Raw genomic sequence first — 27,477 nt, 5'->3', positions numbered from 1 at the left:
CATCCAGAGGTTGGATTATGCCAGTTGTATGCTTAGGTATTGTCATAATTGTACATTGTTTGGTTGGATCTGTGATAGCTGCCAAATCATCTTTATCATACCCAGCCCAGGAATCTACTAATAGCACGGTCCGGTCACCAACTTGTGGAAGGTACGCAGACTGAAACCATAATTTGATTATTTCTTTGGTTACTTTGCCGGGTGTCAATGCACAAATCAGCCAGTTTTCTGGTCGAAGCATTGTCTGTTGTACCCGTGGACCGAACTTTCCCTGAGGTTCTTTTAAGACGATGAGCATAGGCGACAGTAGCTTTCCATTAGCAGATACGATTGGCTGTATCGTGTAACTGTGTGTCGTCGCAGACAGAGACTGCACATTTGCGTAGACCTGTTTCTCTTCACGCATTGCCAGACATCTACCCGAATGAAATTCCAAATTGAATCCCCTCTGATCTGTATTATGCACATTCTCCGCGCCATGAGAATTTATACATGAACGAACACTTTGCACGAACCTATTAGCATTATCATGTATATCTTTGGATTGTTCTGCGCTATTGTACGTGACATATTTTGTAATTTTCCATGACACGATGTGATGACGCCTTTTAAACTGCCATAGCCATTTCTTTGACGCTTTAAACCCGTCGAATCCCCCAGTTTGACTAGCTTCTATAGCCCAACGTCGTAAGTCTGTGTCATGAATTATAAGATTTTTGCATTTAGCAGTATGAAATTTCTATATACGATTGCATCAATATGCGTCCCTTTTTCATAATTTGTTCCACCGTCATGCAACTGTCTTTCCCATTTATAGAGGTCATTCCTACTTTTGACGAACTTCAATCTATGTTTCACAGTTTCAAACGACAGACGTCTCTTCTTTCCACTTTTCCAAAACTGCACTGCCTTCACTTTATATTCTGTGTCTACAGCTTCGCTGGTGTCTCCTTCCTCCGTAATACCGACGTTGTATTCTGATAATCCTTCGTCTTCGTTGCTTTCTGTGTCATCTTCACTCGCGAGTGAAGAAGCGACGTCATGTACGTCATTATCACTAAATACCAGATCATCTGTAACGTCCACTTCGGTATTACAACCTTTCCTGAAACTTTCCAGGATATCAACAAGTATATCCTTTATTTCCATTCCATATTCGGTTTTTACAGTGTTCACACGTTTTGTTTCTTTGTATGCGTCCATTAACATATCCAGCACATTGTGTGGATTTACATACGTCATTTTCACAACACTGCAAACAATAGCATACCACTTACACACACCTCATGCTGACTACTTCACGTATATCCAGGTATAGGTTTCACAAACGTTCTCCACCAACCAGTCGTCTATTAGTTTCAAAACGCAACTGTGCCCCCACTTTCCACACTGTACGGCTTCCGTGTTTGACGTAGACATACACTCCCAGGTAATACCCAGTTTTCGCCGCATTTCTGGTTCTGCTTCTTTACACTAAAATGTTCGTGAACCAATCTCTCTCTTCTGGCGTGTCTGCAACCAGTTCTACAACACTGATCGACAGGTTGCCTCTCATACAGGCGTTCACATCTTCATATTCCCAGTTTTCCAATCTTTCGACATTGAGATAACGATGCATCTATTTACGTTTTTTGTCTCATCTTGCAAAAACGAAAAAACACGTATCACTTATTCTTTATTATTCTTTATTCTTACCTACGTTATTTGGATTCCGCGTAATATATAAAGCTCTGTGACAGCTTTTCATCCCTGATTGGTCCATTTGCGGATGTTGGGTGTTATCTCCGTGGAAGCGCTATGTGTTATTCAAATGCTTATCGTGTCATGACAACTTGCTCCTTTACAACGTTTGGCTATCTCTTCTCGTTTTCGCGCTATTACCTAAAGTATGCATTGTTGTCCCAATTTGACAGCCCTATTATACCACCTAAATATGCATATGGGCCGCTATAAAAAATACGTGTCGCTTATTTTTTGCTGTTCTACAAACTTGTGAAGTTTGATTAAAATCGGCGTGTATCACCTGGGAAACCTTACTTGTTAGTAGAAGTAACAATTTTCACATGTACTTCACATTCAGGGTGCGAAATCCCGGGGGGGACGGGAGGGATTTCCCCCCACCAAAAATTTTACACTTGCTTTTCCCCCTCACCAAAATCTGTAAGGGGGGACACATTAATAGGAAAATATAAGTAGGTCTATAAAGAAAATTTTCAGACAAACAATAATTTTAAATGCATGCTGTTTTAAAAAAACGTAGTTTATTTGTAAAAGGATCAGGTGTTTAACTTTTTCGGTTGTTCGGTTGTTGACGAGATGAAGACCTTTATTCTCTAGCGTACCAGTTGCATGCAAAATTGGTAAAATTTCTGAAACATCAATTTCAGTGGACGAATCTACAAACAGGTTTGCGGATAAGCACTTGCTGTTATATGAACATATGTGGACGAAGAAAATAAACCTTGTTGTCGTTTTTATAAATTAGTGCCTGTAGAAAATGCCGATGCAAAATCCCTTAAAGAGAAAATTATTCAAGCATTTTCCGAAGATGGCATAGATATTTTTAATCTTAAAGAAAAACTGGTTGGTTGGATTTAGTTCGGACGGAGATGCAGTGTTTACTGGGAGAAACGAAGGTGTTGCTACTCAAATAAGAAGAAATGTCAACCCGTGCCTAATTAGCGTACACTGCATGGCACATCGAATTGGTCTTGTTTCTGAAAGAGTTTTTGGTGTTGTGAATGCTGTTCACAACTTTGCATGTTTGTTAGGCGAACTTTACCAGGTGTTCAGTAAGTCATCTACAGCTGCAAGTATCGCGACAGTCACAGAAGCCGCAGGACAAAAATTTGAACGATTACAGTGGTTCAGATTTCATCTTAAACTGTAAGTCCACATTTCATAGCCTCGCTGCTGAAAAGGGTCATTAAACTTAAATCAGCAAATCAATCGTATTATAGTGTTTGTGCTTTTATTTTCTAAAGTTTAACGTCCTATGAATATTCACCACGGCTAAGGAAGACGGTCATGATGAGATGAATTATAATGGTTGATTAGGATAGTGGAAGGAAGCGAGAGGACCCCGAGAAAACCCACACACAATTGTTTGTATACCACAAGCAGAATTTGGCCCGAGCTAGGATCCAGCCGATGATACCACGCACCTGAGGTGAGCGCTCTACCACTGAGGCAACACGGCTTTTTGTTGTCTATCAAGTATTTGTATTGAAATCATTATTTATAATAATATATTCTTGCTAATAATACAATATAAATACATAGTATTATTTAGACTTACAAAGGTGGCCGTATATCTGAAAGACCAAACTGAAACACTACGTACGTAGCGAAGAAACGAGAATTTCATAAATAATAATAAAAACTATACTTTGACTCTACAGCTCATGAGGATCTATGGCTTGCCAGGTGGAGCGCTTCAAGTTAGTAGTTCTAATGCTTGGTTAGGACATCGGTTCTCAGGGACTATTAATTCTGACTTATATATCTCTACTGCTATTTTCGCGAATGTAATCTTCAATATAATGGTAAACACAAGGGTACTGCGCTCCCACTAGAGTCTAACCCTGGACCATACGCACCGAAGTGTATATTAAATACAGTTTGATAAATGAATAAATAACAAAGTATTTTTAAATAACAATTACGACTAGTTTGAACATTTATTATTATTATTATTATTATTATTATTATTATTATTATTATTATTATTATTATTATTATTATTAATAATAATAATAATAATAATAATAATAATAATAGTAATAATAATAATCCATTAATATTTCAATTTTTTGGAGGCTCCACGAAGCATTAGTGTGGATCGCTGAACTTCTTCCCCCCCACTATTTTCAAATGATTTCGCACCCTGTTCACATTTACCAAATTTTGGACTAATGCTAACAATATATTTCGATTTATTTCAATTTGAAAACTTGTCCTGCCCGTGACAGTGGTCATGCCACTGGTGGGATAGTTTGTGTACATTGGTTATTCATGATAGAAAATTATTCCATGTGTACTAAAATAAAGTTTTCTAAGCATGAACATTATTTATTTAAATAGAGGATTATGTATTACTGTCAGTATGGTGTTTTAACTTAAAATAAGTGTCATAAATATTATCATTAGCGTCACCTTTCTGTTCGTTTCAAAGGAGCAGTAGATGGGATTGGAGTACGTACAAAACGGCCAGTATGGAACTTTGTGAAACAAAAGAAAGTAATTGTAGAATGTGCTGCTGATTTCGTAGCAGCTTTAAACTCTTCGTTTCAATATATATCTGTTTTACTAGTATCATCAGCAGAATTGAAAAAAAGAAGACGTTTTGAATAAAAGACGGGAAAATGCTCTTGTCAATTGAATGTCCCCAATCAAAACAATTTTTACTGCAATTTGACAGCGAAAATTTGGTAGTTCGTCGAACTTTTAAATTAGAGCTTCATCCGTATAAAATCTTTAAATTTCTAACAGACTTTTATTCAGATTCTAAAGATGATGATTCCGAAAGCCATGAAGCTATCCTGAGCGACGACTTAGGTTTGCATGTTAACAAGGCTTGTGTTAGACCAGCTGTTGAAGATATAACACGAGAAACATTTTTGTTGATGGAATTTTTCTCTAGTGGACAGAAAAAGAGAACATAGACATGCAACTATCGCACAAAGCCCAGTGGAAGAGGACGAAAAAGTCAAGGAAATTCGTATGAAAACCGTAAGCGATTGCGGTAAAATTTTCAAGACTGTTGAAGATGTCTTACGTGCATTTCGATCAAATAATACCTTTGATACCAGCAGTGCTCCCCCCCTTTGATACTGGGGGGAGAGGCGAGCGTGATTACGGCTTCGGGCGTCAAAGTAAGGGGCGCAATATATATATATATATATATATATATATATATATATATATATATATATATATATAAATGGAAGGAAAACTATTAAAAAGTGCTCAAAATCAAGGAAAAGCAGATAATATTTTTGAAAATTTTCTTACGCGTCGCGCCAACCATGGTGACGCTTTACGGCTGGTCTGTTGGCCTCACTCATATTTACGGGGGCGCCGTCGCGACGTGGCGTATACTCACGCCCCGGGCGCTGATTTTCCACGGCACGGGCACTGGATACCACCACCTATTTTATATACTGTTAGACAGTGTTTTGTACGAATTTCCCTACAAGGTGGGTGTAAATGGGCAAATAAAACCATTTCCTAAATTGTAGGTGGTGAGAAATAAGTGTACGGCATATTATTACTTTTAAGTGATAAAAGCGAGCCTCAAGTAAAGTAAATATAATTATTTGTGTAAAATGCTATAACAGAACAGCAGAAACTTCTAGAAACATTTCTAGTGCCATTGACAAAGAACTGGCCATAACTAAAGCCGAAGAACGTAACCAGTGATGCGTTTCATAATTCAATAGGTGTGTTGGCAATATGTTGCGAGCAACACGTCCGTTACGTAGTATCATTTGGTACATCTTGCACAGCAAAATGTTGCATGCCAGTGCGGATATTAAAAAATAAATAGCTATGTTCAAACAATAACAAGGACAATACGAAACAAAATGCTCTCTATATACAAGGGAAACGGAATTCACGTTGTTATAAATGACATCTTATTTGTTGTCCAACCTATTCATTGTATGTATTGCAGAAGTGGAACTTCACCAAAAAATCCTCCAAACACAAATATTTTAGACACCAAGAACACCTGACAACGGATGGTTGTCTACAGGTGTCGCACAACAATGAATGCAATTGCTGAAACCCGAAAACTACTGGATTGGTGAAATGTATCGGTCTTTCCGAAAGATAGCAGCAGCGGAACCATGCATAGGCGAACAGAGGTGTATATCTTGGAGAAGCTAACTGATTATGTACTAATGACTGAAGTTTGATGATATTCTCTCTCGTATGAAGATTGATATTTAGTTGTTGAAGAGTAACTACATCAGATATTTTACGCACATACTCTTCCATATTCTAAAACCATAAACATCCAGAGGTTGGATTATGCCAGTTGTATGCTTAGGTATTGTCATAATTGTACATTGTTTGGTTGGATCTGTGATAGCTGCCAAATCATCTTTATCATACCCAGCCCAGGAATCTACTAATAGCACGGTCCGGTCACCAACTTGTGGAAGGTACGCAGACTGAAACCATAATTTGATTATTTCTTTGGTTACTTTGCCGGGTGTCAATGCACAAATCAGCCAGTTTTCTGGTCGAAGCATTGTCTGTTGTACCCGTGGACCGAACTTTCCCTGAGGTTCTTTTAAGACGATGAGCATAGGCGACAGTAGCTTTCCATTAGCAGATACGATTGGCTGTATCGTGTAACTGTGTGTCGTCGCAGACAGAGACTGCACATTTGCGTAGACCTGTTTCTCTTCACGCATTGCCAGACATCTACCCGAATGAAATTCCAAATTGAATCCCCTCTGATCTGTATTATGCACATTCTCCGCGCCATGAGAATTTATACATGAACGAACACTTTGCACGAACCTATTAGCATTATCATGTATATCTTTGGATTGTTCTGCGCTATTGTACGTGACATATTTTGTAATTTTCCATGACACGATGTGATGACGCCTTTTAAACTGCCATAGCCATTTCTTTGACGCTTTAAACCCGTCGAATCCCCCAGTTTGACTAGCTTCTATAGCCCAACGTCGTAAGTCTGTGTCATGAATTATAAGATTTTTGCATTTAGCAGTATGAAATTTCTATATACGATTGCATCAATATGCGTCCCTTTTTCATAATTTGTTCCACCGTCATGCAACTGTCTTTCCCATTTATAGAGGTCATTCCTACTTTTGACGAACTTCAATCTATGTTTCACAGTTTCAAACGACAGACGTCTCTTCTTTCCACTTTTCCAAAACTGCACTGCCTTCACTTTATATTCTGTGTCTACAGCTTCGCTGGTGTCTCCTTCCTCCGTAATACCGACGTTGTATTCTGATAATCCTTCGTCTTCGTTGCTTTCTGTGTCATCTTCACTCGCGAGTGAAGAAGCGACGTCATGTACGTCATTATCACTAAATACCAGATCATCTGTAACGTCCACTTCGGTATTACAACCTTTCCTGAAACTTTCCAGGATATCAACAAGTATATTCTTTATTTCCATTCCATATTCGGTTTTTACAGTGTTCACACGTTTTGTTTCTTTGTATGCGTCCATTAACATATCCAGCACATTGTGTGGATTTACATACGTCATTTTCACAACACTGCAAACAATAGCATACCACTTACACACACCTCATGCTGACTACTTCACGTATATCCAGGTATAGGTTTCACAAACGTTCTCCACCAACCAGTCGTCTATTAGTTTCAAAACGCAACTGTGCCCCCACTTTCCACACTGTACGGCTTCCGTGTTTGACGTAGACATACACTCCCAGGTAATACCCAGTTTTCGCCGCATTTCTGGTTCTGCTTCTTTACACTAAAATGTTCGTGAACCAATCTCTCTCTTCTGGCGTGTCTGCAACCAGTTCTACAACACTGATCGACAGGTTGCCTCTCATACAGGCGTTCACATCTTCATATTCCCAGTTTTCCAATCTTTCGACATTGAGATAACGATGCATCTATTTACGTTTTTTGTCTCATCTTGCAAAAACGAAAAAACACGTATCACTTATTCTTTATTATTCTTTATTCTTACCTACGTTATTTGGATTCCGCGTAATATATAAAGCTCTGTGACAGCTTTTCATCCCTGATTGGTCCATTTGCGGATGTTGGGTGTTATCTCCGTGGAAGCGCTATGTGTTATTCAAATGCTTATCGTGTCATGACAACTTGCTCCTTTACAACGTTTGGCTATCTCTTCTCGTTTTCGCGCTATTACCTAAAGTATGCATTGTTGTCCCAATTTGACAGCCCTATTATACCACCTAAATATGCATATGGGCCGCTATAAAAAATACGTGTCGCTTATTTTTTGCTGTTCTACAAACTTGTGAAGTTTGATTAAAATCGGCGTGTATCACCTGGGAAACCTTACTTGTTAGTAGAAGTAACAATTTTCACATGTACTTCACATTCAGGGTGCGAAATCCCGGGGGGGACGGGAGGGATTTCCCCCCACCAAAAATTTTACACTTGCTTTTCCCCCTCACCAAAATCTGTAAGGGGGGACACATTAATAGGAAAATATAAGTAGGTCTATAAAGAAAATTTTCAGACAAACAATAATTTTAAATGCATGCTGTTTTAAAAAACGTAGTTTATTTGTAAAAGGATCAGGTGTTTAACTTTTTCGGTTGTTCGGTTGTTGACGAGATGAAGACCTTTATTCTCTAGCGTACCAGTTGCATGCAAAATTGGTAAAATTTCTGAAACATCAATTTCAGTGGACGAATCTACAAACAGGTTTGCGGATAAGCACTTGCTGTTATATGAACATATGTGGACGAAGAAAATAAACCTTGTTGTCGTTTTTATAAATTAGTGCCTGTAGAAAATGCCGATGCAAAACCCCTTAAAGAGAAAATTATTCAAGCATTTTCCGAAGATGGCATAGATATTTTTAATCTTAAAGAAAAACTGGTTGGTTGGATTTAGTTCGGACGGAGATGCAGTGTTTACTGGGAGAAACGAAGGTGTTGCTACTCAAATAAGAAGAAATGTCAACCCGTGCCTAATTAGCGTACACTGCATGGCACATCGAATTGGTCTTGTTTCTGAAAGAGTTTTTGGTGTTGTGAATGCTGTTCACAACTTTGCATGTTTGTTAGGCGAACTTTACCAGGTGTTCAGTAAGTCATCTACAGCTGCAAGTATCGCGACAGTCACAGAAGCCGCAGGACAAAAATTTGAACGATTACAGTGGTTCAGATTTCATCTTAAACTGTAAGTCCACATTTCATAGCCTCGCTGCTGAAAAGGGTCATTAAACTTAAATCAGCAAATCAATCGTATTATAGTGTTTGTGCTTTTATTTTCTAAAGTTTAACGTCCTATGAATATTCACCACGGCTAAGGAAGACGGTCATGATGAGATGAATTATAATGGTTGATTAGGATAGTGGAAGGAAGCGAGAGGACCCCGAGAAAACCCACACACAATTGTTTGTATACCACAAGCAGAATTTGGCCCGAGCTAGGATCCAGCCGATGATACCACGCACCTGAGGTGAGCGCTCTACCACTGAGGCAACACGGCTTTTTGTTGTCTATCAAGTATTTGTATTGAAATCATTATTTATAATAATATATTCTTGCTAATAATACAATATAAATACATAGTATTATTTAGACTTACAAAGGTGGCCGTATATCTGAAAGACCAAACTGAAACACTACGTACGTAGCGAAGAAACGAGAATTTCATAAATAATAATAAAAACTATACTTTGACTCTACAGCTCATGAGGATCTATGGCTTGCCAGGTGGAGCGCTTCAAGTTAGTAGTTCTAATGCTTGGTTAGGACATCGGTTCTCAGGGACTATTAATTCTGACTTATATATCTCTACTGCTATTTTCGCGAATGTAATCTTCAATATAATGGTAAACACAAGGGTACTGCGCTCCCACTAGAGTCTAACCCTGGACCATACGCACCGAAGTGTATATTAAATACAGTTTGGTAAATGAATAAATAACAAAGTATTTTTAAATAACAATTACGACTAGTTTGAACATTTATTATTATTATTATTATTATTATTATTATTATTATTATTATTATTATTATTATTATTATTAATAATAATAATAATAATAATAATAATAATAATAATAATAATAATAATAATAGTAATAATAATAATCCATTAATATTTCAATTTTTTGGAGGCTCCACGAAGCATTAGTGTGGATCGCTGAACTTCTTCCCCCCCACTATTTTCAAATGATTTCGCACCCTGTTCACATTTACCAAATTTTGGACTAATGCTAACAATATATTTCGATTTATTTCAATTTGAAAACTTGTCCTGCCCGTGACAGTGGTCATGCCACTGGTGGGATAGTTTGTGTACATTGGTTATTCATGATAGAAAATTATTCCATGTGTACTAAAATAAAGTTTTCTAAGCATGAACATTATTTATTTAAATAGAGGATTATGTATTACTGTCAGTATGGTGTTTTAACTTAAAATAAGTGTCATAAATCATTAGCGTCACCTTTCTGTTCGTTTCAAAGGAGCAGTAGATGGGATTGGAGTACGTACAAAACGGCCAGTATGGAACTTTGTGAAACAAAAGAAAGTAATTGTAGAATGTGCTGCTGATTTCGTAGCAGCTTTAAACTCTTCGTTTCAATATATATCTGTTTTACTAGTATCATCAGCAGAATTGAAAAAAAGAAGACGTTTTGAATAAAAGACGGGAAAATGCTCTTGTCAATTGAATGTCCCCAATCAAAACAATTTTTCCTGCAATTTGACAGCGAAAATTTGGTAGTTCGTCGAACTTTTAAATTAGAGCTTCATCCGTATAAAATCTTTAAATTTCTAACAGACTTTTATTCAGATTCTAAAGATGATGATTCCGAAAGCCATGAAGCTATCCTGAGCGACGACTTAGGTTTGCATGTTAACAAGGCTTGTGTTAGACCAGCTGTTGAAGATATAACACGAGAAACATTTTTGTTGATGGAATTTTTCTCTAGTGGACAGAAAAAGAGAACATAGACATGCAACTATCGCACAAAGCCCAGTGGAAGAGGACGAAAAAGTCAAGGAAATTCGTATGAAAACCGTAAGCGATTGCGGTAAAATTTTCAAGACTGTTGAAGATGTCTTACGTGCATTTCGATCAAATAATACCTTTGATACCAGCAGTGCTCCCCCCCTTTGATACTGGGGGGAGAGGCGAGCGTGATTACGGCTTCGGGCGTCAAAGTAAGGGGCGCAATATATATATATATATATATATATATATATATATATATATATATATATATATATATATATATATATATATATATATAATGGAAGGAAAACTATTAAAAAGTGCTCAAAATCAAGGAAAAGCAGATAATATTTTTGAAAATTTTCTTACGCGTCGCGCCAACCATGGTGACGCTTTACGGCTGGTCTGTTGGCCTCACTCATATTTACGGGGGCGCCGTCGCGACGTGGCGTATACTCACGCCCCGGGCGCTGATTTTCCACGGCACGGGCACTGGATACCACCACCTATTTTATATACTGTTAGACAGTGTTTTGTACGAATTTCCCTACAAGGTGGGTGTAAATGGGCAAATAAAACCATTTCCTAAATTGTAGGTGGTGAGAAATAAGTGTACGGCATATTATTACTTTTAAGTGATAAAAGCGAGCCTCAAGTAAAGTAAATATAATTATTTGTGTAAAATGCTATAACAGAACAGCAGAAATTAACTTATTTTCGATTTTATTTCATTTTTGAAATCATTCTTATTGAGATGTTGTGTGTTGATTCACACGGTGTCCTGCCCGTGACAACCATGTGTCCTGCCCGTGACACAGTAAAGTTTAGTTTATTCATTAAATAAATATTTGGCAAATTTCTATTATGTGAAGTTTGTTAAAAAATTTCATCATTTATGAATTTCCGTTTAAATAAAAACATTTTGCGCTAAGAATTCACAGAGTTTTGTAACATTCACTTGGTGTATCTAAAGTCACTTCTCTTTTTTGTCCCCACCCGTGACAGACGTTTAGGAATTAATATTTTCTACTCTAAATAGAAAAAAAAATACTGAAAACATCAGCTACATATACTCCTAAGTCTGTACTGCTCATATATCATACAATTAGCAGAATTTATGTTGCACGTTTAGAAATATACAACTTTAAAGCATCAAAAATGTAGTGTAAATGTCCTGCCCGTGACGATGGAATGGCCCTCTACGAGAAGCATCTTGGTTTAAAACTTTAAGATGAATAAATCCAGTGCCAGTTTTGTGCTGGATTTTGGTATGGTGCAAACATTTTCAACCATTTAAATCACAGTTAAATCATATAACATAGTAAAAATTGTACAACTTACAAAAATGCCTGTTTGTAACTACAATTTTTACCATTTTATATACACATTTTTAACTGTGTTGGAAATGCCTATACGGACATTGTTCGGACAATGGAGTCCAATTTTCTAATGTGCTCTGAATTTGTCTGTGGTCTTTTTTTCCAGTTCTTGAACCCTATGGCGAGAAAAGTCAATTCAGTTCCTTGCATCAGCAATTTACCTGTCAAATGATATGCCTTGTACAATACAATCAAAACACAAAACATAACTTCCGACTATCATAATGTAACCAGGGAATGAACGAAACCATTCCTCGCAACAAGATCGACGTGTAGTTCATGAAAAATTAAAATCCTTAGTCGGCTGAGTTTTATTCTAAAACAGGAATTTCGAACTTTTTTACCCTTGATCTGTTACACAAGACATTCCGTCAAATACTTTTAGCAAGTCCGTGTTGGGAGTGTTGGGGAAATTTGTCGCCAATTTGTCTGACGCTTTGCTCAATTTGCTGCTTGGAGGTGCTCGTGGAATACGGTACTTCAAGTCTGGCACATTGCAGAGAATTCTGAGATGTATTTTGTTGTGAACTTTCTGTACCAAAGCCGGTGTCACAGGGATTTTTTACCCCTGGAAACTTTTACCCCTGGAAATCTTTACCCCCTTGTCGGTTTCTGGTAACTTCAAAGGAAAAGTCAAAAATCACATTAAAACTTCATATAATTGAATGTGATCTCTCAGTGTATGCACTCACTTTGGCCAAGATGGCTTTAAATCCGAAGATTTGGTAGGGGGGTAAAAATTTCCTAGGAAATTATTACCTCCCTGTTGGTTATTGGTTACTTCAAAGACAAACTCAAATGTTATATTATAAATTGATATCACTCTGTAGTATCTCTTAACAGACAGTCACTTTGGCCAAGATGGCTTTAAATCCGAAGATTTGGTAGGGGGGTAAAAATTTCCTAGGAAATTATTACCTCCCTGTCGCTTATTGGTTACTTCAAAGACAAATTCAAATGTTATATTATAAATTGATATCACTCTGTAGTATATCTTAACATACACAGTCACTTTGGCCAAGATGGCTTTAAATCCGAAGATTTGGTAGCGGGTAAAATTTCGTAGGAAATTATTACCTCCCTGTCGGTTATTGGTTACTTCAAAGACAAACTTAAATGTTATATTATAAATTGATATCACTCAGTAGTATCTCTTAACAGACACAGTCACTTTGGCCAAGATGGCTTTAAATCCGAAGATTTGGTAGGGGGGTAAAAATTTCCTAGGAAATTATTACCTTCCTGTCGGTTATTGGCTACTTCAAAGACAAACTCAAATGTTATATTATAAATTGATATCACTCTGTAGTATATCTTAACAGACACAGTCACTTTGGCCAAGATGGCTTTAAATCCGAAGATTTGGTAGGGAGGTAATAATTTCCTAGGAAATTATACCCTCATATCGAGTTTTGGTTACTTCAAGGACATTAATGTTACATTATAAATTATTACCATTCTGTGTTGTTTGTTAGCGGAGGCACTCATTTTGGTCAATATGACTTTACGTCCGAAAATTTGATAGTGGGTAATATTTTCCTAAGATATTTATACCGCCTGTCGGTTCTTGGTTACTTCAAAGACAATATCAATTGTTATAATTAAATTGATGCTATTCCGTGTTATTTCTTAACAGACGCAATCACTCTGGGGAGGATTGCTTTATGTCCGAAAATTTTCTTTCATAACCCAAAATTTGATAGTTGGTAATGTTTTCCTAGGAATTAATTGCTTTTCCAGTTTTGCACGTGATTTGCTGTCTGAGGAGGGTGTCTTAATAAAAAAAAAATGAAATGAAATCTTTTAGTTTTACGTCCCACGATTATGCCAGTTACGGTAAATTAGACGGTGATTATGAGAATTGAATGAAATGGTGGAATGAAGAAAGTGGGAAGAAACGAGTGAGTCCCGAAAAAACCCACGAGCACGGTGTTTGTCCACCAGAAATTCCACACGACGCGAGCTGGGATCGAACCAGTGACCCCAAGCACCGGAGGTGAACCCTCTACCACTGAACCACCGCGTCCGCCAGGTGTCTTAGGATGGTTGCAGTGTCAAAGTTTTATTTTCTATTAATTGTTTTCTTATTATATCAATCAAGTTTGTATCAGCTGCTCATCAAGAGGAATAATTCAAATCTTACATCTTAGCGGCCTAGTATAAAAGGAGGAAGAAACTTTCCTCCAAAACACTGCACTGTTAAAAAATATTTCATAATTTCGTTCCTGGAAGCAGCCCTTAACTTGTTTCACTAGTAGTCGAAATTTAACGATTCAGTAGCGTCGAAAGGAATGTATTGATTTTGAAACTCGATTTGACTCTTTTGACAGTGCGATTACTGGTTGTGATTATGATTTACTACAGGGTGGTTCAATATGTATTTCGTTAGCAAATTTCCTTTCTTTGTTTGACCTGAAACTATTTAATAATGTAAAAAATGATAATGGGAAGACTTTGGATTTAGTTATAACCGATATTCAAAATGGAATTACGGTAAATAAATCTGAATTTCCACTGCTACCTGAAGATACACATCATCCCTCATTAAAATGTGAATGCTTGTTAAAAAAGCCCATACCAAAGGTTTTATTAAGCCCAGTTACTGTATATAATTACAATAAGGCAGATTTTTTAAATATATACAAAATGCTACAGCTACAAAATTGGAAAAGTTTACTAGAATGTAATAATGTTGATGATGCTGTTAAACAATTTTATGATATTCTTAATTATATTATTGATAAAAATGTGCCTAAGAAAAGAATGTTTAAAAAGAACAGATATCCAAGTTGGTTTACCTCTGAAGTTATTAATATTTTAAAAGAAAAAGAATATTATAGGAGGCATAAAAATGAATCGGACTATAACTATGACAAATATGTTAATTTACGTAGACAATCAAAAAGTAAAATATCTCAAGCTTACAAATCATACATAATGCAAGTTGAGGATACAATAAAAGGTAATGCTAAATCGTTCCGGAATTTTACTAAACGTAAAAAGAGAAATAATAACACAATCAATTGTATGTATTATAATAATCAACAGTTGAATACTAGTAATTCTATTGTAGACGGTTTTGCACGATATTTTAGAAGTGTATATCCCGTTCACTCTGCTAGATACGATTTTCCTCAAGCAGGTAAATTGGATGTTTCTCACCCGTTATTAATTGATGTAATTACAGATAACGAAATTTTAATCTCTATAAATAAGTTAAAATCCTCGAAATCAAGTGGTCCTGATATGATTCCAATTTATATCTTTAAGGGGTGTGCTGATGTATTAATAACACCTCTTGCTCATATATATAATCTTATTTTAAGAACATCCACTTTTCCGGCAATTTGGAAGACTAGTAAGGTATGTCCAATACTTAAAAAAGGTAATCCAGACAAAATAGAAAATTACAGGCCGATATCTTTCATTTCAGGCCTAGCTAAAATATTTGAACAGATATTATATACAAAAATTTTCAACCATGTAAAACCATATATTTCGATTTATCAGCATGGATTCTATGCAGGACGGTCTACCACTACGAATTTATTTACATTTATTCAAGACATTTTCGACTATCTTAATAACAAATCTACAGTTGATGCTATATACACAGACTTTGCAAAGGCTTTTGATAGACTTGACCACGATATACTGCTAATGAAATTATCAAATATGGGTTTTTCTGACAAATTGTTGATGTTGCTATGCTCTTATTTACAAGGTAGGAAGCAGTACGTAACATTCAATCAAACTAACTCAATAGTATATGACATAACTTCAGGTATACCCCAAGGCTCTAATCTTGGCCCATTATTGTTTTTGTTATTTATAAATGATTTGCCTACTATCATTAGATATTCAAAATGTCTATTATATGCAGATGATATGAAAATATATAAGGAGATAAGAGATAGTAATGATGTATCACAACTGCAAGCAGATTTGGATAACTGTTATGCATGGAGTATTAAAAATAAGTTACCATTCAATATCAATAAATGTGTATCAATTTCGTTTTCGAGAAAGGTCTCTAATTACGATCATGACTACAAAATTAACAATATTATTATACAAAAAGTGTATGAAGTAAATGATTTAGGTATACTTGTAAATAGTAAATTATGTTTCAAACAACATATTGACAATATTGTAAACGTTGCATTTAAATCTCTTGGTTTTTTAATACGAAATACAAGGGAGTTTAAACAGATTAAAGCTTATACAACCCTATTTAACAGTGTGGTTTGAAGTAAAATTGAATATCTCTCTATTATATGGTCGCCTTACTATAAGTGTTATGAAAAGAAAATTGAACGTGTTCAGAAGAAATTTTTGAGATATTTGTATTATCAAATTTATAAGCAAAATTCCATTAGAGAGAACATATCTTATAAGGAATTATTCAATACATTTAACTATTGGTGCCTTCCATTTCAACTCAGGCAAAAAAATACAAAATTGTACCATCACCATCTCAGATATTGTTGAAACTTTTTTTATAGCAACTAGACATGTTTTTAAGAGACCCATATTTTTTTGTTTTGTCGAAAAAGATTTTCCCGCCAAGTAATGGGCCATCAAAGACGGGGAGTACAATTTATGAATTGTAGAAGACGTGGAAAATGGTCAACTTCGGAGCCTCACCATTCGGCTATGGAGACAGGTAGAGTTATAATTCTTGTTGTGGTATGTACATAGGGATATAAACAAACTATATTTTATTATAATTTGGTTTGCGCATGCGTATCTTTTTGTACATAAATTAACAAATGAACGTCAATTTATCTGAAAAGTCGAAGTTTGCGAATTTTTTCCGAGCACTTCCGGTTCGAATTTTAAAATTCTGTTTTCACGGTTGGTAAGACCTATTTACCCGCTTTCCGAAAAAAAATTTGTATCGCTTCTGTGGTCAACCGTTTTGTCGCAAAAAATTCGAGAAATTGTAAAATTTTCAAAAATCGCAATTTTTGGGCGCCATTTTCTCGAAAACACCATTTTTTTAAATTCTGAAATTTTGTCAGATGGTTCAACTTTACCTGAATAATAAACACACCAAGTACCATTCTCGACCAATGCTTCATGGATTAACTGCAGCCTTTTAAAGTTAGCGAAGTTTCGCTAATTTTGATGTCACAGTTAGCAACACTGGGAACAATGAAAGTGCAATGATTTGATGATGTTTGTGGTTCACATTCATTAAATGAAGAATAAATGGTTTTCTTGGCTGTTTTTTTGTATTATTTTGATTAAAAAGGCTGTCTGAAATAGTAAAATGAGCCTCCCTCTACTCCTCCGTTTTCTTAAACTGAAGTAATCTGAGGTGGAAATTACGATTACGAAACACACAAATTTCAAGTTCACTTACTTAAAATGGTCTTCGGAAACAAAATTTCACTTTTTTTTTTTTTTTTTTTTTTACATGGACCAATCATTTGCTTGGTTGTTGTCTTCTTTGCTAATAGCATGTAACCGTGCAGATGCTCCAATAGATGTTGGTTCACTTATAACTCATCCAGGAGTGGATCTGGGGGGACAATTGCCGCCCCCCCCCCCCCAAGAAGAGGAAACTTTCTTATTTATATATAAATAAAACCCATCCCAGAGTTTGGAGCTCTTAAAAGTAGCTGTAAGTAGCAGTATTACAATCCTCCCCAGAAGTCCGTCCTGGATCCGCCCCTGCGTAGCACATTGTCGATAGTCACAAAACACTTATTTTCACTTCTCTTATGCTCTTCTGGAAACCTGTACCCTGCTGAAGGTTCATGTGGAAGCATAAACAGCACTTAAACTTCACGTAATTCATGATTTATTCATAATATTTCTGCTACGCACCACTGGTTATCATACATATATGTATATAACAAAAGTTCCTTTTTGCAGATTTCTTAAATCTACACTTTGAATTGCAAAAGTTCGATTTTGGGGGAAGTATGAAATTAGTTCATGGTGACCCGTTACTGACATAAAAACTTCGCAGTTTTCCAAAAGCCAAAGATAACTTCTTGAATACCAGTTATCGGTCGCATACTTTCCCTTTTTTCTTCCGGAAGTCGTCGAATTCAGTTCCAGGTAACAAAACGAGAGTAATACCCGGAGTTTGTACTTGCACTATACTCACGAATTCTCCTGCGGTTTTAGTGGGGACGCGGTGACTCAGTGGCAGAGCGTTCACTTCCGGTGCTTGGGGTCCCTGGTTCAATCCCAGCTCGTGCCGTTCTGCATTCCACCATTTCATTCATTTCTATAATCACCGTCTTCTTTAGCCTAACCGACATAACCGTGGAATGTAAAACTTAAAGATTTCATTTCATTTTTTTCTTCTGCGGTTTTAATACTGTGTATCTCTCTTAGCCTAAGGCTATGGCGCGTTGCCACATTCTTTGCCCCCCCCCCTTCCCCACTACCGTCGCAGAGACCCTTGCATGGCCGGTTTCACTGCAAAAACACTGCTTTATCGGACCTGTCTGCATCTCGAACATCTGAAAGCGATTTTTAAAGTGGGATGCAGCACCATCAGAAATTACTGACACGTTTTGGGAAATTGTAGACACCTATTTTCACGTATTCAAACCTTTTTCTATAAAATATATTTTCGCTTTTCTTCGAGTATGTTTAGAATCTTGTATATGACTATGAGTACATGAGCCGAATCGTGTGTTTTATCGTCGTTTATTACAACAAAACTGTCAATTGTTTCATATTTCGGTGATAACTCTGAATTTCACTTTGCAGAATAACAGTCCAGTTTTCAACGAAGTCCACATGAAGTAAAATAGAATTTGTATCTTGAAATTTTATAGGGTGATTTTCGGTAGCAATTGATTCTCTTTGGATTTTCTTGATGTAGTCATGAATTACAATTCTTACAGTTAAACCGGCAATGTACGATACGAAAACAGAAAGTGTCACTTTTTTTTTTTTTTTTTTTTTAGCGAGATCATTATCCTCCCATGTGGCATACGCACTGGCGTCTCTGGCATGTAAAATTTGGGGGGGACATCGAAGAAGGTTTATTTGTTATTCTGTCGTTAGTAAATAAATTAAATTAGAATGAAATATTGAATATTTTGTATATTTCAAAATATTGGAGGGACGCGACCCCCTCGTCCCCCCGCCAGAGACGTAACCACTTTCATTTTCATCAGGATCAATAATTAAAGACACCACACTTATTTCTTCCACTCCAGGACATTCACCATATTCTTGAAGAAGACAGCTGTCATTTTCTACGGATCATACTACTAAAGGAAATAGGTCACTCATGACAGCTTCAATACAGGGTGCACCTTTGATTTGTAGCAACGCAGTAGCAGCTACTTAAAATTTGCACAATACACACACTTCCCTCTCAGGTTGCAGACTGACACACTTTAGTCGAATACTATAAAATTCCGAGTGACCCATTTTTATGCTGGGATTGTTCTGTTTAAAAATTCGGTAAATTTCTTTGGAACGCGTAAGAAAACGTTTCGATTTTTTTTAAACTTTTTGTCATTTTTCGATCACTGTAATGACATCGCACTTAATTGAGACTGTCTGGAGCATTCCAAATCATACTGAGGTAATAGTTTAGGCCTTTTATAGATCATCAGAATTCATTGGATGGCCATTTCAAGTAAACTTAAAATTTGTGTGTTTCGTAATCGTAATTTCCACCTCAGATTACTTCAGTTTAAGAAAACGGAGGAGTAGGGGGGCTCATTTTACTATTTCAGAGAGCCTCTTTGTTCAAAATAATAAAAAAAACAGCCAAGAAAACCTTTTATTCTTCATTTAATGAATATGAACCACAAACATCATCAAATCATTGCACTTTCATTGTTCCCAGTGTTGCTAACTGTGAGATCAAAATTAGCGAAACTTCGCTAATTTTAAAAGGCTGCAGTTAATCCATGAAGCATTGGTCGAAAATGGTACTTGGTGTGTTTATTATTCAGGTAAAGTTGAACCATCTGACAAAATTTCAGAATTTTAAAAAATGGTGTTTTCGAGAAAATGGCGCCCGAAAATTGCGATTTTTGAAAATTTTACAATTTCTCGAATTTTTTGCGACAAAACGGTTGACCACAGAAGCGATACAAATTTTTTTTCGGAAAGCGGGTAAATAGGTCTTACCAACCGTGAAAACAGAATGTTAAAATTCGAACCGGAAGTGCTCGAAAAAAATTCGCAAACTTCGACTTTTCAGATAAATTGACGTTCATTTGTTAATTTATGTACAAAAAGATACGCATGCGCAAACCAAACTATAATAAAATATAGTTTATTTATATCCCTATGTACATACCACAACAAGAATTATAACTCTACCTGTCTCCATAGCCGAATGGTGAGGCTCCGAAATTGACCATTTTCCATGTCTTCTACAATTCATAAATTGTACTCCCCGTCTTTGATGGCCCATTACTTGGCGGGAAAATTTTTTTCGACAAAACAAAAAAATATGGGTCTCTTAAAAACATGTCTAGTTGCTATAAAAAAAGTTTCAACAATATCTGAGATGGTGATGGTACATGCTCTGCCTGAATTGAAATGGAAGGCACCTATTCTATGTTATCTGTAAGACGGGAGATTTCCCTGTTAATTTTTTTGTTCAAGCTAGTAAATGGCACTGTAGATAATGAGGAATTACTGAGTAAATTACATTTTAATGTAAAAAATACCTATCTTCGTAACAGGGTGCCATTCCATCTTACAAGAGCTAAAACCGAAGCATACTTGAATTCACCACTAATGAGAATGTGTAAAACTTTCAATAATTTATCGGCAACCAATACTGAGTTAGATTTTTCATCATCTTTTTCATCTTATATAAAAACAATTAAATCTATTGTAATATAAGCAGCGTGTGAGCAAATACGTACTAAGCCTTGTTGTGAAAATATTTAAGTTGAATATTATATTTTCAAATTATTTTGTACGCTATGGAGTTACATTATTATTTTTTTAACTGTTATTTATCTGTTCTCTGTTCTCTTTTTTCCTTTTTTCTTTTCCTTTTTTATATTATACTCACTGATGTTTTACTAATATGTAAACCTATTGTAATTGGGATTTATTTCCTGTAATAGGTACAAATAAATAAATAAATAAAAAAATAAATAAATAAATAAACACGTGGGAAGAAAAATTTATTGGTTATAAATAATATAAAATAATAATATAAATAATATAATTTATAATACACGAAATAATATAAATTTATAATGTAACATTTCAATTGGTCTTGAAGTAATCAAAAACCGACAGAGAGTATAAATTTCTCAGGAAATTATTACCCTCCTATTAAATCATAAGATATTAAGTCATCTTGACCAAAGTGAGCCCCTTCGTTAACAGATAACATGGAATAATAGCAATTTATAATCTAACATTTCAGCTTGTCTTTGAAGTAACCAATAACCGACAGGGGGTAAAATTTTCCTAGGAAGTTATTACCTCCTTAACAAATCTTTGGATTTAAAGCCATCTTGTCCAAAGTGACTGTCTCTCTTAAGATATACTACGAGGTGGTATGAATTTATAATGTAACATTTGAGTTTGACTTTGAAGTAACCAATAACCGATAGGGGGGTAATAATTTCCTAGGAAAATTTTACCCCCCTACCAAGTATTCGGATTTATAGCCATCTTGGCCAAAGTGACTGCGTCTGTTAGGATATACTACAGAGTGATATCAATTTATAATATAACATTTAAGTTTGTCTTTGAAGTAACCAATAACCGACAGGGAGGTAATAATTTCCTAGGAAATTTTTACCCCCCTACCAAATCTTCGGATTTATAGCCATCTTGGCCAAAGTGACTGCGTCTGTTAGGAGATACTACAGAGTGATATCAATTTATAATTTAACATTTGAGTTTGTCTTTGAAGTAACCAATAACCGACAGGGAGGTAATAATTTCCTAGGAAATTTTTACCCCCCCCCCCTACCAAATTACGAATTTAAAGCCATCTTGGCCAAAGTGACTGTGTCTGTTAAGATATACTACAGAGTGATATCAATTTATAATATAACATTTGAGTTTTTCTTTGAAGTAACCAATAACCGACAGGGAGGTAATAATTTCCTAGGAAATTTTTACCCCCCTACCAAATCTTCGGATTTAAAGCCATCTTGGCCAAAGTGACTGTGTCTGTTAAGAGATACTACAGAGTGATATCAATTTATAATATAACATTTGAGTTTGTCTTTGAAGTAACCAATAACCGACAGGGAGGTAATAGTTTCCTAGGAAAATTTTACCCCCCTGCCAAATCTTCGGATTTAAAGCCATCTTGGCCAAAGTGACTGTGTCTGTTAAGAGATACTACAGAGTGATATCAATTTATAATATAACATTTGAGTTTGTCTTTGAAGTAACCAATAACCGACAGGGAGGTAATAGTTTCCTAGGAAAATTTTACCCCCCTGCCAAATCTTCGGATTTAAAGCCATCTTGGCCAAAGTGACTGCGTCTGTTAAGAGATACTACAGAGTGATATCAATTTATAATATAACATTTGAGTTTGTCTTTGAAGTAACCAATAACCGACAGGGAGGTAATACCCCCCTACCAAATCTTCGGATTTAAAGCCATCTTGGCCAAAGTGAGTGCATACACTGAGAGATCACATTCAATTATATGAAGTTTTAATGTGACTTTTGACTTTTCGTTTGAAGTTACCAGAAACCGACAAGTGGGTAAAGATTTCCATCTTTTTATTTTAAATGTCTACCTCGAACCTTATTTTGACTGGACTACTAAGTGAACGTTATGTGATTAGGGTAGTTAAGGGATTCAAGCGATCGTTAATGCGTAAAGTGAGTGCTCCTTTGGAGAACTAAGCAGTGTTCATTTTACTTCCAGTTGTGCTAGTAAAGCAATACAAATCCAAAGGCAAAGATAAAAGAATCCAAACACAAAATATCACGTGAACCAAAATTTCAACTCTGTAACTAATAATTGTGCGCTGAAAAATCGTTGCTAAGGTTCACCAACTAGGTTTGTGGGTGGGATAGGATTTGCATTTTTATGGGCCCTTCAGCAAGTTAGCCCTTCACGTGATTAAGGGATGACGTCCCATGGCAAGCACACCACACGGAAAAGGAACAGTGGAAGGAAAGGAAAATGTAATTAGAAGAGGAAGTCAGGGTACGTAAGGAACGTACCATCCCAGCATTTGCCTGAGGGAAACCGTGAAATAACCTGTCACGATGGCTAGCCTCGGGGATCAAACCTCGGACCTCCCGCACGCGGAGCCGTAACACTACCACTGCGGCACGGCTGCTCGTTATTAACTTTATGGGGCTGACAAACTAATAATAATAATAATAATGCTTACAATATTCTATAATCACAAATCATTGGGTACCCAGCAAACTTTTTAGAGAAATACCTACATTTTGATTTTAAATCCAAGAAACTAAACATACAGAAAACGTTTCTACCCTGTTTTAAAATTTAGAAGAGCTGTCAAATTAATTTGTATAAAATGCTGTTCATTTAGTGTACCTTTTCAGTGGTAAAAGTGAGGGGGAACGCGAGGGGACGCTGTCTACCCACCTCCAAACATATGTACGGCGTCCCCCCAGTTCCTAAAAAACATAATGGGCAAAGATATAGGCAAGGAAGGCGTGACGTCATGCCGCTACTTACCGTCCCCTACCTTCTCAGATCCAATTTTGCCCCTGGGGTAATATTCAGAAAATAAATTGATTGTTAGATATAGGACACTCTGTGCTTCAAAACATTATACCGTATTTGCATAAAAAAGGCACAAAAGCATGGAGAAAACAAAATTCATGAAAGAGGAACACCAAAACAAACAGTATTATTACCCCAACGCCGTTACTGCATTAACTGAAGTACGAACAAGTATACTATATAATTTCTAATTATTACTATATTCTTTTAAAAAAATCTCTACTCTATATACGTAACCATGGAAATTTCTGATTCCCACCCTCTTGTTTCTTTTAGTTCAATATACAGAATAGTCCGGATTTCGAAGAGGTCCGGATCCCCAGGACCCACCCCCACATACATCCCTATCGGAAGTGTACTTGCTGGCGTTTGTGAACGTGTCCCCTCTTACGTCTTAAATACTGTCATTCGTTAGTACTCACAAGGGATACATTTTTCCTCACTGTAAAACTTAATACACTCTGCATATTGTTTGTAAGAATAATTTATATTTATAGAAACTATATTTAAACGTCCTCTTACGCATTTAAACTATTATATTTTTTAAACTTTAAAATCTCGCTCAACGACTAGTTTCATATTGCAGACTTACGATTACTTAAACAACAGTTGTTAAAGAATTTACAGTGTTTTGAGAATGTACACCAATAGAAAGAAAGATAATTTTCAATTCTTTTCCCTAAATCTTTTTGTCTAATGTGGAGCGAGAAAAAAACACCCGTTCTCACGTCTCAAATAGAAAGATGAATCTGGAATGGAGAATGCTTTCACATTACCATCAACAAACAAAATTTAGTTCATATAATCATATATAGTTCTGATGTTATTACAGTCCCAAAGTGGAGGGGCAAAACGAGTATTTTGCCCTGCACGAAAATTTCAGGGAGGCAGCTGCCACCCGGTTCCGACGCCCCTAGTCTGGACTTTGATTCCCTCTGTAAACAATTTTATCAGGCGGTTATTATCCTTGCAAGTTAGAATGTCGTCGCTGCAAACATACAACATACAAAATTACAAATAAATGAATTATTTTGGAAAGGAAATATTACTCGTTATTGAAAACCGAAAATAAATATTATGAATTAGTATTTTTTTAAAAAAAACGAGAGAGTTATATGTATATAGTTATGAATTTTTTCTACTAATAAAATTTAGAAACAGAGTTACAACTAATAACTAAATCAAGTTTCCTTACATTACACTCCATATAGGGAACCAGATATATATCTTGATTATTTGATGCATTGTTGGCACATTCGCTCCAATTATCTTCACTTATGGATATAATTTTAATTGACAATATATATCTGTTTTTAAAATATAAAGTACTAATCTCTATCATAGTCAAAAAATAGAGAACATAGTTCAAAACGTTATTACATCATTATGTTTTAACAGAAATAGATGGAAAACAACTAGTAAATTATTAAAGTTATACTCAAATGTCGAAGATAATGTAACAAGCATTATGAGTTTTTTTTTTCTGTGATGGACGAAATGGTGGTTCATATTAAAATGACTAGAATGAAGTTGTCGCGGTTGGTGGGTGTTATGCACCAGACCTTGCTCATATTATGTTTATTACTCCAGGCATTAATTTCGGTGGGTGCGTTAAATTTTTGCCTCACCGCCACCCATTAGCGAGCTAATAGAATGAGTGTCAGGATACGCCTGACTCGCGAAAGACCAATGTCTTCTTTCCAGTTCCGGTTATTGGTGGGACCTCTTATGGTGAATTTCACTGTCATGCTTCCAACACAATATAATTTGTCATTTTAAGAAACGACAGCTCAGCAAAGATCATCCTAACCTGATAACCTCCTGAAGTGAGAGATGGTTTGCGTCTCAGCCTTGCCTGCCACCGTCGTTTAAAGACTTATGTTCATCCTGCAACAAATCAATGATTAAACAAGAAATAATAACTTAGGAATTATTGCAGAAAGAGCCATCTAAAAATGTTATTGTTTATATTAAGCTCAAGTTTCCATTGTGTCAGAAGCACCTAGAAGTTAAAAGCTAATTATAAATTATAGTAAGAAGAATTGTTGATACTAAAAAGATGTGAAGGAAAGGCTTCAACTAAATGTGAGAAAGATAAGCAAAAGGTATGAAAAAAGTTAAAGACAATGCGTGAGAAATATGTCATGTCAGTGTTTTGCAAGATTTTAACAAAATTATGGCTGGAGAGGGAAGAAACTTGAAAACAAATAATGTTTGAGTATTAAAAATTGAATCGTTACTAATGTGTCAGATTACATTCATCTTAAGATAAATCTCGCAGACAAAATTCAGTTTGATTCCGGATAGCGTGAAAAAAAAAATACTGTTATGATGTGTTCAGCATATTAAACATAACAGTTATTTTTCGTATAGAGAAATCGTTGACTTTTAACTATGTACTAACCAAAAACTAATTGTTGATTCCGTTTCATGATTTCTAGAATAAGTCTAAGGATTTCTCGAGCCTGTATTACGAACCCAGAACAATTTGTAATTGTTGTACTAAAAGTTACGTTTCTTTTCAATTTTACACGCATTTTTCCCAATAGCATATACAGTTATAGGATGCATTTCAGGGTGGAAAAAAATCATGATTTTTTTTAAAAATCATTTTTGTTGATTTTTTTTATTTAAATCGATTTTTTGATTTAAATCAAATCTTTCTCCTCGTATAATACAAGTCGCGAACTGAAGAAAAAGCATTAGGAATTAGTATTAAATGCTAATTATGCAATTTAAGTGAAAATATTGGGGTTGAATTTTGAATTATCCCGAATCGTTAACCTATATCAATCCCAAACAATGTTTCTTAACCCTTTTAAATTATGGCTCTTTTTAAAGGTAAATTATAGACTTTCCGTCAAGCAGCTAGAGCATCATCCTTATTTATCCTAGGATCATGGTACATACATCACTCTCTTTAGAGTAGAATAGCTTTTGAAATGGTAACATTCACATTTCCCTATCATATCCCTGAAGCGGGAAATTTTGAGAGTATTCGGCGTTTTTTTTTTTTTTTTTTTTTTTACTTTTTTTTAAAAATTTGGATCCCGTCTGTATTCCCCTGTGTTAACACACAGATCTCAAAATCAACTGGGAAATACTAAGGGGTGTACTAAATGTGTGTACAAAATTTCAAGCTTCTACCTTGAGTAGTAAGGGTGAGAAAACTATTTGACAATGAGCTAAGAATATTCCTACAATGCCCCAGATGACCCGGATAGAATATAAAAATTTCTTCAAACATCCCTATTTATTCTAGGATCATGATTTGTACATCATTCTTTTCAGAATAAAACAAATTTAAAAACCGTACCCTTCAAATGTCTCCATCATGTATTTGGGCGGGTAAATCACGAAAAAAGGAATTTTCTGTTAAAAATATATATATATATATTTTAAATTTTACCTCTGTGGACCCCTCCCCCTGTTTTAAGGCAGAGATCTGAAACAAACCTGAAAAATACTGAGGGGGTGCACTGAGTAAATGTGCAAAATTTCAATCTTGTAGGTGCAAGAGTAAATCTGCGAAAAATAATATTCCCCAAATACCCCAAATTCCCGTATAAAAGAGGATCTCAGGTAACAGTTTCCTGAGACATCCCTATTTATCCTAGGAGCATAGTACGTACATCATTTTCTTCAGAATAGAATAGCCTTTCAAACGGTACCATTCATATGTCTCCATCTGAGGCGGGAAAATCACGAAAAAAGCTA

This window comes from Thermobia domestica, chromosome 6, assembly GCF_964235325.1.
Source record: "Thermobia domestica chromosome 6, izTheDome1.hap1.1, whole genome shotgun sequence".
Taxonomy (NCBI): Eukaryota; Metazoa; Arthropoda; class Insecta; order Zygentoma; family Lepismatidae; genus Thermobia; species Thermobia domestica.
The sequence above is the reverse complement of the archived record's forward strand: the minus strand, read 5'-3'. Positions refer to the sequence as shown.